We start from the raw sequence: 16587 nt of genomic DNA on the forward strand, positions 1-16587 counted from the left end.
TTGGAATTGTAGAGAGTAAACTTTGTAAACTTTGACTCTAGAATTGTAAATTACAAAAAGCTAAAATGGTACCGAGTACTTTTTGGAATTGCATATAGTAAACTTTGACTAAAGAATTGTAAAATTACGAAAAGCCAAAATGGTACTAAGGAGGGTATTCAATCTTCTTTATTTGTAGCTCAAACAATATCGTCTTTAATTTGTTCGTCGTCTCTCTGTGTGCATTGGTAAAACCCAATAAATACTTAAGCTAAATAAATATTTGTACTTCTTACTTTCTTCAATTGAAGAGAGTAATGATAAATTGTAAGAGAAACTTTCACCTAACAATTGTAATTGTGTAAGAGCAAAGATAAATTTTAAGAGTTCTTTGTCATATATTGAGCTGGTACATGTCATTTTCATGTTCTCTCTAGATTTCCCAAATGCATGTTGTGAATTTACCCTAAAAATTAAAGAAACTTTGCCCTAAAGAACCAATTTTTAAATATAAATTTATTTGTTACTTAAAAATCAGTTGTTTTATTTTTGCTTGAGTTTTAGTTGATTTAGTTGTGTTTTAGCATATAAACTTAATAAGATACCATGTTTACAATTTCATAATCATATATTAAATCAAATAAAATAAACTATAAATTATGAACAACTTCATGTAAAATATCTTACCCAACATAACAGCATAAAAATCAATAGTCAACAGATTAAATAAAATAAACTATGAACTAAGAGCAACATTTTAACATAAAGCTTTTACCCAAAAGAAAAAAAAATAACATATATTGTAGGCATAATATTCTGGTAATGTACGAAAACAAACAAGAAATAGGAAAAAGTTGAGGCATGTGTTTAACACATTATCCTTAAAACAAATTCGTCCGCTATCGGGTGTTTGTTTTCCAGGATACAATAACTAGAAGTGACTCTTCTAGACCACCCGAACCCTCATTAGGCCTGTATTTTACCTTTAATTCAGCAAGAAAACTAAGAAAATGAAATGGAGAAGAAAATTGTTTTTGTATTATTGGTGTCCTTAAATAGTTGTATAGTAGTAGTATTTATATTACACATTATATATCCTCTCATTTAAACACCTCTATTGATCACAAAATTAATATGTGTTAATATGTAATTAAATTGTAATATTAATTAAAAGGTCCCTGAACTTTTTTTTTTCTTTCTCCCAATCATTAAACACTTTTATTTATTTCTTCAAACATCCTTACTTTAATGAACAATTTCTCATTCATATAAATCCATTTTGGATGTGTTCAAAAATGAGAAAAAACCCATTTTTTATAAATTGGTTAGCACCAATTTTCCAAGATATATGAAACGTACTTTATATATATTTCTTATTCTTGAAGTGGATCAAGTTGCATTATTTGACGGATCCAATTTATGTGGAGGAATGGAAAAGGTAAGCTGATGCACTTTTATGTTAGTCAAGGTCTGATTTTGAAATGGACTAAGGTCGTTTGATATATGCTATGATTCAGGAATTTCAAGAAAATCTCAAGAAAAAGTCCGTTGGGTCATAAAAAGAATTGTTTTGGCTGTAGATGCTACAGTTTATCACATTTGGAAAGAGAGAAAATTATTCAAAGGTAACTTTAGACCTACAAAAAAGTCATTGTTAATATCTTGGGGTCTTAACAAGAAAACATGAGAGAATAGAGGTTGCCAATTAATTACAAAGGATTAACATGTCGATGGATGCTGTGGTTTGGTCCTGGAGCGAAGTTAAATCGTACTTAAAATATAAAACAAACCAATCTTTTTTATCTTTGTGGAAAAATATATCTGGAAAAGAATGTGTTGTGGTTAATCAAGAATGGTAAGATAAGATGGGAAATACTGTTTATTCAAAAAAAAAAAATGGCATGAGCTTGGTAATGAATGTGAAGACTTTAAATTTTATGTCAATGTAAGAAAATTAACAAAGTAATAGGATTGTCAAAGGATGCGTCTATGGTCTATAAGGGTGTTGCTAAGATTTCTTTATTGCCCTTTCAATTCTATTTTCTAGCTTTTCATTTCTTATTACATATCATATCATTAGTTTATGCTAATTTTTTATTAGAAATATATATAAACAATAACTTATTTATATTGTTGTACAAACTCTATAGTTTAACAAAAGTCAATAACTATTAAAAGTTATATGGACATTTGTTTAAATTTATTAGTTCATTTAAGTTTGATGATATCTTGACAATTTAGGTCATCATCATTCTCTTTTGATCCACTTTTAGGTGTTGTTTGTTTTTTTTGAAGCAAAATGTCTGCGGACCACATCTGTAGACATTTGTAGTAGAAGAAGTGGACTAAACGCCTGCAGTCTGAAAAAAGAAGACTGTTTGTTTTTTTAACATCTGCGGACTACTAAAATAAACCGAAATCTAAATAAACTGATTTTATTAAACTTCAAAGTGATTTTTTAATATTTGTATGACTTTGTTATAAATAATTAACAAATCTATATCAACTTTTATGTAATATTATATAAAAACTAAAAATAAAAATGATATGAATTAACGTATATATTTGATAAAAACCAAATGTTGGTTGCAAAGTTATAACTAAACATTATAATTAGTGATCAAAGAATTTTGATACATAAATAGATGGAAATAAACTTCAATTTTTTCAATTAAATCCATTAAAAACGTATCATAAATATTTCTCTCGAGAAATTTACGATACTGTATTAAATAATGTTTTACAAAATTTGGCAAAAAAAATATAAGAATATATTATGATTTTTTTTTCATATTTATATAAACAACTTCAACGACTATTATTATAATAAATTTTTATTTATAAATAGATAAAAATATCATGTTTGTATCGTCGAACGTTTTTTTTTAAGTTTTGTAATTTTTTTTTTCACATTGTTTATCATTAATAAAGTTGGAAAAAAATACAAATTAAAAAAAAACTTGAAAAAATAAAGATATATATGTTTTTTTAGGCTAGAAGATGTTAGAAGATTTTGGTCGACATCTACGCCAAGAAGAGGACGCGTATAAATTTTTAGGTCTGCAGTCTTCAAAAAAACAAAACAGTCTGCGAATGTTAATGTCTGCATGTAGTCTGCGCGCGTAGACAGAAGAGGTCACGCAGATCTGCAGACAAAAAATAAACATTCAATTAGTGTAGTTGGAATGTTTCTTAATCTTTTTAATGTTGTTTCATGTTCATATATGTTCATTATTAATTTATGTTTATTTCGTTTGTTTATGATCATTTACGATTGTTTATTTTCATTTGTTTATATTTGTTATTTTATGTTAACAAACGGACACAAATAACGTTATTTGTTGAACGAACAAACACATACAAAAAATGTCCGTCCTTTTGTTTATGTTAGGTTAATTTGGAATGAAAATAAATTAACAATATTAAATTATTTTTGTTTTTGTTTTGTTGTTTTATAAATTTAGAAGTAATCTAATATGTTTTCCAATGAGAGTTTGAAGATTGAAAAATACATTTTAGTTAGGTACATATTATATTGTAATGATCTTTATCAGAATGTAAAAAAAAAATGAAATGATTGTGGCATTATATTCAAAGTTATAGAAAATAATCATATAATAGACAATTAATTAAGTTAATACGTAAAATACAGATTTAACATAAATTAAATGCTCAGTGAGTTAAAACTATTAACTATTAAGTGGAACTTTTATGCAAATATGAGGAGTATAATCGGAAATTACATTTATAGGCAAAGATTAATCAAGATTTCTAAGTATTGAAAATCTCCGTCCGTTACTTAAATAAAGGGTATTTTTCAATGCTTACGAATTATGATTTGTATACTTACGAATCATGGTACTCTTTGCCTCTGATTTATACATGACCGTGATAACCTTTTGTTGTATTTAACTTCCTCAATATAAATTATTATTATTATTATTATTATTATTATTATTTTACTCATATTTGCATACATGTTCTAGTGAGGTATATATGGGTCTCGTTCTGTGATGATTCATTTTAAAGTGAGGATTCGTGAAGACTTCTTAAAAAATTGAAAATAAATTTAAAAAAAATACAAATTATAAAATCGAGTATAGATTTATGTACGAGAGAAAAAAATTGAAAAAAAAATAGGATCATTAAAATTGATCCATAATTCAATTTTAATTTTTCATTTTGCATCATTATGATCCATGATTCAATTTTAATTAACCAAAAAAAAAAAAAATTTCCAATTTTTTAGATATAGATCTATGCTCGATTTTATGATTTGTATTTTTTAGATATTTTTCCAATTTTTTAAGGTGTCTTTACGAATCCTCACATTAAAAATGAGTCCTTACCTGATCCTGTTTCATACCTTATATTGGTGCGACACACACACGCACACACATACACACACACACACACACACACACACACACACATATATATATATATATATATATATATATATATATATATATATATAGAGAGAGAGAGAGAGAGAGAGAGAGAGAAAGAGTTAGATCCAAGTATTCTAACTAACTATTGTGTGAATGTAGGAATTAATTTGAGCTAATCATTGCAAAACCTAAATAAGGTAAATTTTTAATATTATTTATTAATTAATTTTAGTAATTAAATAAATATTCAACTAATCCCTTTAATTTAGGAAATATAGTTTAAAAATTAATTAAATAAGGTAAATTTTTAATGTTATCTATTAATTAATTTTAATAACCAAATCTATTTGTTCAATAATTGTATATTTAAGGATGTTATTTAGACTATTATTCTGTAACAATATGTATGAATCTATATTTGCATTACAATGTTTAAATATATAAGGATCATGTTATATTCCAATTGAATGTTCAAGAATATTGTTTTTCTACAAGAAGTTACTTCAATCAAAATATATACTCTATCAGAATATATTATGGCATTTTCATAGAATATTGTTCTAATAGAATTACATTCTACAAGAATAAAATTAAAAATTATGTTAGAATTAATAATGAATTAATTTAAAAAAAACCAGAATTCAAAAATTAAAAGAAACAATATCCTTTAAAATCTGAAATTTTCATTAATTAAACATGTGTTTCCTAATTTAAACATATGTCTCCTAATTTGAAGATAGGTAAATCATTACTTAAAAATAACTAAAATCATTGGTCTACATTCATCTCTTCAAAAGGGTTATTTTGGAGATACAATCTTTGAATCCACATATATTTACATAGTATCAGAGCCAACATCCCGCACTCTCATGCTTAGCATATCAATGTCTATCCACATCGAGCCTTCGAATCTGAAGATAGTGTTAGTATATCTCATATTTGTTCGACATGATCTCTTAGGTCTATATATATATATATATATATAGGGTTAGGTTATTTTGAAACGGCCTAATGTTGTGAGACCGTGAGATGCAATCCTAGCCACTCATTTATTAGATAAAACAAAAACATTTTTAAAATGCAGGATAATTGAAAATTTTCGAATTTTTTTCCCGATATTATTTTCGGAATTTATATTTTCCAAAAAAAAATATCAAAAAAATTAAAAAAAATACATTTTTTACATATTTTAGTATAATATTTAGAATATTTTAAATATCTTGCAAATTTAGTAGAATATTCTAAACATTTTAAAAATCATATTAGAATATATATTGTGTAATATTCTATTACAATATTTCACGTATTTTAAAAAAAACGGTAATTTTTTTTTTTACTTCAACAAAGTTCCGAAAATAATAATTAAAAAAAGAATTTTTGGAATTTTCCTTTTATTTTTCATTTTAAAATTATTTTTAGATTTGGTCTCACGGACTTACAAAATTAACATAGTCTCAAATGAACCAGAACCTATATATATATATATATATATATATATATATATATATATATATATATACACACACACACACACATAGAGAGACACACACGTTGGAGTTTCTCATCTTTCCACAAGGGATATTTTGGAAAGACAATCTTAGGTTCCACATATATTTGCAAGTTCTACATAATACATTTAACTCACTGTACATTTAATTTATTTCCATGTGTATTCTATGTATTAACAAAATTGTCTTTTATAAGTACTAATATATGATTATTTTGAATAACTTTGAATATAATGCCAAAACCATTAATTTTCTTTACATCTTGATATAGATCAATGCAATATAATATCTACTTAACTTAAGAACTTAAGATGTATTTTCAATCTTCAAACTCTTATCATAATCATAATGTATTAGATTATTTCTAAAATTATAAAACAATAAAACAAAAATAAATATAATATAATATTGTTAATTTATTTTCATCTTTATATAATCATATGGTTGTAAACAAAGTGACCTAACACGAAAATGGTTTATTCGTCAATGTCGATAAAGCGAACAAATGAGAGAATATAAACAAATGATTGAGCATCTTTCTTTTTCTTGTTTTTCGTTTAACATATTATGTTATTTATGTTCGTTCGTTAAAATATTACACGAACAAAAAATAATAAATATAAACAAATGAAGATAAACAATCATAAATGTTCGTAAACAAATGAAATAAACATCAATTAATAAAAATGAATATATACGAATAAAAACTTTAAAATGATCAAGAAACACTCCAACAACGCCAAAAGTGACTTTAAAAAAGGATATTAGTGACCCAAGTTACAGATTTGAAACCATTCCTCTACATGTGCACAAAAATACAGGAACATAAACCTTCATAAACCTAAAACTGGTTCGACATGAACCGATTCAAAAAGAACAAATCCGCTTCATAAACGGAACCGTCGGTTTGGACAAGTTCAAGGTTATAGATGTTAGGGCCAATTTAGTTCCATGTGAATCGGTTTAAGCAGTGCACCTTTATTAGATAGAGTAGATAGATTTTTATTTTGTTGTAAAACTCCATTGTTCCACCCAAAACCTATACCACCGTTCATCACAACAGCAAGATCACCAACCTTATATTGCCATCATCGCAACCTTCTCATCGCAACCTTTCTTTGCCATTTTCACAGCTAGCAACCAACACAACCTACACCACCCTCACCTTGCTTCTATAGAACCATAAAAACACCATCAACACCTATTATCCCCATATTCGAGCCTTTTCTACACCGGAGCTATACTCACCCACTAGAAAACTCACTCCCTTCGACCACCTCCACCTAGAAACAAAACACAATCACCATCAAACACCACCATGATCACCTACCTTCACCATCTCCACCGGAAAAAACGAAACCAACCATTAACCCACCACAACTACCATAACCGAAACCATCACTGCTTTTGCAGCTTTTCCAAGCCACCACCTCCCCTGTTTTACTTTTAGTGAGAGCACCACAACCACTCCAATATTCTTCGTCAACCTCCGACCATCTACTACCACACATCACACCCAAACCACCCTTGATTTCATCCAAACCGGTTTAGGCTTGAACCTAACCGGTTTGTGCATCTCTACATTCCTCTCCCATAAGAAATAAAGCTCTACCATTAGGGATATATGTGTTGGAATAGTGTCTAAGGCTATAACTATATTCGGTGGTGCATGGTCCTTTTGGGTTGCCTTCACCATAGCAACTTGAAGGATGATTTATTAAGAGAGAGTGAATATTATAAGGAATAATATTTAGCTATTTGATTAATATAAGTCATAAATTAATTGGTATTAATTTGGTGACTTACAGAGATTAATTAAATAAGAGGGTATAAACTGTCAATTGTTTGATAGTTAGACTTTGGACTATAAATCCATTAGGATACACCTTGGACGGATTCTAAGAGCTTTAGGATAGCTCAAAATCGTCCATAGAGTTATCTATGGAATGGATTTGGATAGCCTTAAGAGAAGATTATCCAATTAGGGTTTAGGGTGAAACCCTTAAGGAGTCTAAAGGTATAAATAGGCCCTTGGGATGGGGAATTCGTGTACAACCTGACACAACCTAAAGCAAGGAACCTCTAGTCGAATTCCTCCCCTCTCCTCTCTCCTAAATCATCTTGCTTGCTATTGGTGTTTGTAAGCCATTAGAGGAGTGACAATTGTGACTCTAGAAGCTCCAAGACAAACAAGATCAACAAGGGATTCAAAGGTATGATTCTAGATCTGTTTTAATATTGTTGTTTAACCTAATTAGCCATTAGAAGTCTTGGATTCAAAAGCATGTTTATTAGAAAGCCTAGATCCAAGTAATAGGGTTTTGCATGCGCACATAGGAAAGTTCTTATGGCTAAAACCCAACAGTGGTATCAGAGCCTAGATTGGTTTTCTTTAAATTGTTGCTTAATTAACTGAAACAAACCTGCAAAATTCGATTTTTTGGGTTTTGAGTCACTGACTCGTCGAGTTCCAAGGTGGACTCGTCGAGTAGGCCTGACTCGGCGAGTCCCCTTGTGCACTCGGTGAGTCCAGGCGTCAGGAATGGCCAGATTCGGGATTTTTTCATAATTATCTTATGGAAACTTACCTTAATCATATTAGATCAATGTAAATCCGATTTTTTGATAAATATGACTATTATCTTGATCTAATTAAAGATATTTATCATCTAATAAAATATTTAATTTCCTTATATGATAATAATTAATTATTTTGGTAATTATCTTCAAAGAAATCAAGATAAATCAAATAAAGATAATTAGAATATTAATTGTTAATTGGAATTATTTGTTATTTGATCCTTCATGTTTTAAATGTTTAAAACCTACCCTAAAGTTTTGAAATTTATATTTGTGATTAAAAGTTTTAATTTAGACAACTTAAATTTCAAACCCTAGATTTTGAAAAGGTTAAAATGCAACCCTATACTTATATGATGTTACTAGAATAATATATATATGTATAACTAAATGCTAGTCTTACCGCTAGTAGGCCTCATTCACGAAGCCGATCTATAAGGTGGGTATAAGGTTGCGGCCTATAAAATGGCGCTTAATGGGTGTACACTCACACCCACCGCTTGCTTGATTGGTGGAGGGTCGTTAGCCGAACGGGTAGGATAGGGAAACCTCATCCTCTCATTAAAAGTATGATAAGAAATACGAAGTAACTAATTTTTTTTAAAATTTCCCAATCTTAGTTACTTTAGGAAAAGTGAATTGATGCAATCCCATGAAATTACACTTTGCACCTTGCTAAGATGTTAGTGGAGCGTGTGTGGTTTGCCGGCACACTAATTGGTTCTAAGCGAAGGTGGCAAAGGGTGATTCATTGTTCATCATAGTTCGATGGAGCGTGTGTGGTTTACCGGCACATCGAATAGGTGATCGTTACAATGAAGGCACCATGTGAATTTGCATGGTAATTCACACCCGCTTTGTGATCCTCGGCATCCCAGTCACAAACAAGAGGGGCATATCGAGATTTAAACATGCCATTGAATAGTTCAATGAATCTCATCCGAATCTAGGAATTCTCAAAAACACTTAGGACTAAAAGTTTAAGTTTTGTGATGGAGAATTAGTGAATCGTCATTCACTTACCTTCAATTTATTTGCATGATAGATTACGGCATCCCTTTTCTAGTATGTAAATGTTATTGTTGGATCCTAGCCCTAATTTTTCTTATTGGGTGATAATTAGGGATTCTTATTCTAATCAATCTTTGTCCTTTCTATAGATGTCAAACGCAAACAACGCTGCTGCTAGTTCTTTCACGTTGATGAGCCTTTGCCAAAAGGTCACCTTCGATGGAACGAACTTTGGCGAATGGATAAGATACATTCGCATCATTGCTCGCTATGAGGATAAAGAGTATGTCCTCGATGAGAAGCTCGAGAAAATCAACCCTGAAGTTGCTACTCCCGCCGAAATCACCGCCTTTGAAACTCATGAGCGAGATGCAACGAAGGTACATTGCATCATGATCGCCACCATGAACTCCGAATTCCAAAAGTCCTACGAGGACATGTATCCATACGAAATGCATCAAGACTTGTTGGAGAGGTACCACCAAAACGCGAGACAAGAGCGTTACGAGATCTTCACTAACATGATTTCCGCCAAGATGGGTCATGGAGAATCTCTTACCGTGCACTTGCAAAAGATGCAAAGGTATGTCGACCGCCTTCGCAAGTTAAATGTTGACTTCGGCGAAGACTTGGCGATCGACATGGTGCTTCACTCTTTGCCTCCGATGTACAATCAATTTAGGATGACCTACCACATGAACAAAGAGGAGGTCACTCTAAGTAAACTCCAAGGTCTCTTGAGGGTTGCTGAGAGCAATTTCAAGGACAAGTCTGTTGCACCAACTCCCAATCCATCCGCTGCTCCTGTCTTGGCTATTGGTCAAGGGAAGGGAAAGAAGAGGAAAGCTTCTTCAAATAACTATCAAAAGGTGAAAGCCTGAGATGGTTCCTCTTCTAGTGGGACCAAAGTTGATCCCTCTAAGCCCTGCTCTAACCCAAAGGAGGCAGAGTGCCACCACTGCCACAAGATAGGACATTGGAAGAGAAGCTGCCCGGATTACCTGCAAGCCATCAAGGAAGGAAAGATCAAGCCATCTTTCGCAGGTATATATGCAATCAAATCTAACGATTCTAATCATGCTATTTCTTGGGTTCTTGACACCGATTGTGGTTATCACATTTGTTCTAATGTGCAGGGACTAAGAAGAAGTAGGGATGTGGAGCAAGGAAGGATCAATCTAATCATGGGGAACAGAAGATCGTCGCCTGTGACCAAGATTGGAGTGTATTCTTTAGTGCTTAAGAGTAGTTTAGTTTTAGATTTGAACAATTGTTGCTATTCACCAGAAATGGCTAGAAACATCATTTCATTTCATGGTTTATATAGACAAGGATTTAGATTTTCTTTTAATAATGAGAATGGTTCTATTTTGGCTTATCTAAATGGTGTCTTTTACTTTGAAGCTATACCATGTAATGGAATATATGAAACTGTTATGATTGTTGATAACTTAGGAAATGATGTTTTGAATATTGATTCTTCCACTAGTATGGATAAAGCATCCTTGTGGCATTGTCGTCTTGGACATGTCAACAAGAAACGCATAGCCCAACTCCAAAAGGATGGAGTGTTGGAGTCATTCGACCTTAGGGAAGATGACACATGCGAGTCTTGTTTACTTGGAAAGATGACTAAGTCACCCTTCACGAGTACTTGTGAAAGGGGTGAGGGACTATTAGACCTAATACATACCGATGTATGTGGACCTTTTAGATCAACCACGAAGGATGGGAACCGCTTCTATGTGACTTTTACCGATGATTATAGTAGATATGGGTATATCTATTTAATCAAGCAAAAGTCAGAAACCTTTGAAAAGTTCAAAGAGTTCAAGAATGAAGTGGAGAATCAATTGGGCAGGAAAATCAAGATGCTTCGATCCGATCGAGGAGGAGAGTACCTAAGTCTTGAATTCCACGATTATCTCAAGGAGTGTGGAATAGTTTCGCAATTGACGCCTCCTAGGACACCGCAGTTAAATGGTGTGGCAGAAAGGCGTAATCGAACCTTATTGGATATGGTTCGCTCTATGATGAGTCGTGCTTCACTACCTATCTTCTTTTGGGGGTATGCCTTAGAGACTGCCGCCCATATCCTTAACCGAGTCCCTACTAAGAAGGTTGCCAAAACACCTCACGAGATGTGGACGGGGAAAGCTCCCTCGTTGGCACATATCAAGGTTTGGGGTTGCGAGGCTTTCGTAAGACGAGATACTCACGACAAGCTTGAACCTCGAAGTGAGCGATGTATTTTCATCGGCTACCCGCAAACTTCCTTGAGGAGAGGAGTTTTCCGAGAGCGAGAACTCATAAGCCAAGGAGACAGTGGGAGGCAAATCGAACTTGAAGAGATTCAAGAATCGATAGATGAAGGAACCTCTACCGCGGGCATTCAACCCGAGGAGGAAAATCCGGTTGAACCGATTGACGAATCCTTACCTCTTAGACGTTCCGATAGAGTTAGAGTTCATCCCCAGTTTTATGGTTTTCATATTACTACCGAAGGGGACACGTATATTAGTGAGGGTACACTAGTAAATCTTGATGAACCTAATAGCTATGAGGAAGCCATGGCAGGCCCGGAGTCTGCGAAATGGAAAGAGGCGATGGATAGCGAGATCCAATCCATGTACGATAACCAAGTTTGGAATTTGGTTGATTACGTGCCCGAACGTAAGACCGTAGGGTGCAAGTGGATCTTCAAGAAGAAGACCGACGTGGATGGGAACGTACACACATATAAGGCGCGATTGGTTGCGAAGGGCTTTACTCAAACTCCTGGAGTTGACTATGATGAGACCTTCTCACCAGTTGTGAAGATTAAATCTATTAGAGTGATGCTAGCAATTGCCGCATTTCATGATTATGAGATTTGGCAAATGGATGTCAAGACCGCTTTCCTTAATGGAAAGTTGGCTGAGGATGTTTACATGGCTCAGCCATAGGGGTTTGTGGATCCGAAGCATCCGAATAGAGTGTGTAAGCTTGAGAAGTCCATTTATGGACTTAAGCAAGCGTCTCGCAGATGGAATCTTTGCTTCGATGAGAAAGTCAAAGAGTTTGGATTTGTACGAAGCGAAGACGAATCTTGTGTATATGTCAAAGCCAGTGGGAGTATAGTAAGCTTCCTCGTTCTATATGTCGATGACATATTACTCATAGGAAACGACATCCCGACTCTGCAGGAGGTTAAGTCCTGGCTCGGGAAGTGCTTCGCTATGAAGGACCTCGGAGAGGCTTCTTACATTTTGGGAATAAGGATAGTAAGAAAAAGAAGTAAGAGACTAATTGGACTTAGTCAGAATACTTACTTGGAGAAGGTACTAAAACGTTTTAGTATGGAAAACTCAAAGAAAGGAGAACTACCGATACAAGGAAATGCCAAGTTGAGTAAGACTCAAAGTCCGAGTACCGAAGCTGAGATAGCAGAAATGAGCCGAGTACCATACGCTTCCGCAGTTGGCTCAATCATGTACGCTATGACTTGTACTCGCCCTGATGTAGCCTTCGCTTTGAGCATGGTTAGCAGATATCAAGGGAACCCTGGCAAAGCACATTGGATTGCGGTGAAGAACATCCTTAAGTACCTTCGGAGGACGAAAGAATGGTTCTTAGTCCTTGGAGGGAGTGATGACTTGAAGGTGCGAGGGTATAGTGACGCCAACTTTCAGACCGACAGGGACAACTATCGTTCGCAGTCGGGCTGGGTTTTTACCCTAAATGGAGGAGCAGTGACATGGAAAAGTTCCAAGCAGGAAACCGTAGCTGATTCAACGTGCGAATCAGAGTACATCGCAGCGAGCGAAGCGTCGAAGGAGGCAATATGGCTGAAGAACTTCATCGGTGATCTTGGAGTTGTGCCGGCCATAAAGGAGCCCATGGAGATTTTCTGTGATAACGAAGGTGCGGTTGCCTTGACCAAGGAACCGAGGGATCATGGTAGATCTCGACATATCGACAGAAAATATCACTTCATTAGACATCGTGTAGAAGAAGGACAACTCGTAGTGAAGAGGATATCATCAGAAGATAACCCAGCAGACCCGCTTACGAAGGGACTGAGTAGGGTTAAGCACTTGCAGCATGCTAGGAGTATTGGGCTGAAGGATGATATTAGTATAGATTAGATAGTATTAGAAACGTATAATAGATAAATGTAATTAACATTTGATGATTAAATAAAGGAGTTTTATTTATGAGTAAAGTTACTGTCACATGTTAGTTGTTTAACTATTGTTTCACTTTGCATGTTTTGACTTCCAGAATAATTGAGTTTATTAGGAATAATCGAATTATTCAAATGGTCCACAATCGTTCATATGTTGGGAGTAGATATGAATGAAGATTGTCATGAATTGGTGTGTAGAGTGTCTAAATGGTGTTAGACATAGCAAGGGTTGCTGCAACGTTCATGAGTGCTTATGAACTGGTTTTGAGCATTGGAATAAACCCGCGCTTGCTGGAATCACCTTATGGAATACGATATAAAAGGTGATCGCAAGACGATAATATCATATGGTCTTAAAACCTAGATATATGGTTTATTATTTGTTAATTGATTGTGCATTGATAATGCGAAAACGCATCAGTAACTTGATGTTATAAAACGCATTGTTGTGTATAGTTGGTTAATGAATAAGTAAATGCATATAAGTCGAAGTTTATCTGTAAATTTTATCCTAAGAGGATAGAAAAGATATCTTGGCCACTCGATGATTTGATTTGATTTATGTGTCGGGCCCGGTCAGAACTGAATTGATGTGTTCGATTAAGTTCTATGTCAAATAAATCGAAGATCGAGAAATCTAAATGCTAGACTAACCATTCCATAGGATTGTCAGCATGATATCTAACAGAGGACTGTACGATCCCTTATCTAAAGGACAAGATTGATTAGATCAGAGTTGACAGCGTCTTTGAGAGCTACGATTGCAAACCGTATTGTACTTGTATAGTTACTAGACTTATCCAAGTGGGAGACTGTTGGAATAGTGTCTAAGGCTATAACTATATTCGGTGGTGCATGGTCCTTTTGGGTTGCCTTCACCATAGCAACTTGAAGGATGATTTATTAAGAGAGAGTGAATATTATAAGGAATAATATTTAGCTATTTGATTAATATAAGTCATAAATTAATTGGTATTAATTTGGTGACTTAAAGAGATTAATTAAATAAGAGGGTATAAACTGTCAATTGTTTGATAGTTAGACTTTGGACTATAAATCCATTAGGATACACCTTGGACGGATTCTAAGAGCTTTAGGATAGCTCAAAATCGTCCATAGAGTTATCTATGGAATGGATTTGGATAGCCTTAAGAGAAGATTATCCAATTAGGGTTTAGGGTGAAACCCTTAAGGAGTCTAAAGGTATAAATAGGCCCTTGGGATGGGGAATTCGTGTACAACCTGACACAACCTAAAGCAAGGAACCTCTGGTCGAATTCCTCCCCTCTCCTCTCTCCTAAATCATCTTGCTTGCTATTGGTGTTTGTAAGCCATTAGAGGAGTGACAATTGTGACTCTAGAAGCTCCAAGACAAACAAGATCAACAAGGGATTCAAAGGTATGATTCTAGATCTGTTTTAATATTGTTGTTTAACCTAATTAGCCATTAGAAGTCTTGGATTCAAAAGCATGTTTATTAGAAAGCCTAGATCCAAGCAATAGGGTTTTGCATGCGCACATAGGAAAGTTCTTATGGCTAAAACCCAACAATATGACATTTCTTGTTATTTAATACATTCCTTCATAGTTGGTTTTGTTTTATATATCGTTCATTAATTTGTTAACTTATTTAAACCTAGAAAATAAATCGAAATCATAAAATATTTCATAAGAAATAAAACTATTAAGACACGTTTTTTTTTTCCCAATTTATAACATCATAAAATATTAGACAATTAAGTCTGTTATTTATACTTTTATATATAAAATGGTTTACAGTGTAAATGTATTTACAATATATTTCCCTCCTGTAATTTGATTAACTCAATAGAAAATATTACTGATTATCTTGTAATCAGAGAGCATGACGTGTAACCTAAACAAGGGGTGCTGTTAAAAAAAAGGGAGAGAAACAATCGTTGATCAAACTCACATGCTTCCACCAGTCCTCAATTTGGCCTATCAATTAATCAATTACTGGTGTCATTTTTTAATTACGATTACAACACTCTCCATTGCCCTCTATCTTTTGTTGATCTTCACCAGTGTCGCCACTTACTGTCAATCTTGTTTTTGGTTTTCTTTTGCTAATCAATGACACTTGTAGCTTTTACCCCAGCAGAGAAAACTTTCAATTATCACCATAAGTTTGGTTTCACTTGATCCCCTACCAATTATGGTTTGTGGAAGGCAATTGTCCAACCATTCCTTCTTACCAACAACTTGTTCAGTTATATTAGTTATATTGATGGCACCATTACATGCCTAACACCCATTATTCCATATTCATCATCAAGAAAAAATAAAGATGGCACATTACAACCCCCACAACCAAACCCATACTACAAAACATGGGTTTCCAATGATGCTCACATATGTATGTTACTCGTTTCTACCATCTCCGTGTTGTCATTCCAACATGTTCAAGGCAACACCTTTCGTGATCTTTGGCTATCCCTTATGTGAGAATTAACACGTTGCACTTCCTCTAGGGAATACAACCTGAAAAATCAGCTTCTCAAGCTACAGATGAAAGTTGATGAAACTTCATCTACATACCTGACCAAGGCCGAGGAATACTCTGATGCACTTGCTAATATAGGTGAACCTATGAATGAGAAAGACTTGGTGGTGTTAGTTATATCTTGTGACTCGTTGAGTTTTAATGCATCTTTTATAAATTAAATGATTGCATTACTACTATTATAAGATATCAGATGGTATCTTACTTCCAAATATGTATATGGCAAACAAATCAAGCAGCTCAAACTGTAACCCTAGGAATGCGTCTGAAAAACTAGAAACTCGTATTAAGCAGTTGTGAGCAAAACAAACACTCTAATCTCATAGTACATGTTTACATGTTTCCAAAAATATAAAGAACGTCTAAAATGAAGTTCGTATGCAAAAGATACGACCGTTTTAAGAATCTAAAACCAATATAATATAA

Source organism: Lactuca saligna, chromosome 2 (assembly GCF_052625555.1).
Source record: "Lactuca saligna cultivar CGN05327 chromosome 2, ASM5262555v1, whole genome shotgun sequence".
In the NCBI taxonomy this organism is placed as follows: domain Eukaryota; kingdom Viridiplantae; phylum Streptophyta; class Magnoliopsida; order Asterales; family Asteraceae; genus Lactuca; species Lactuca saligna.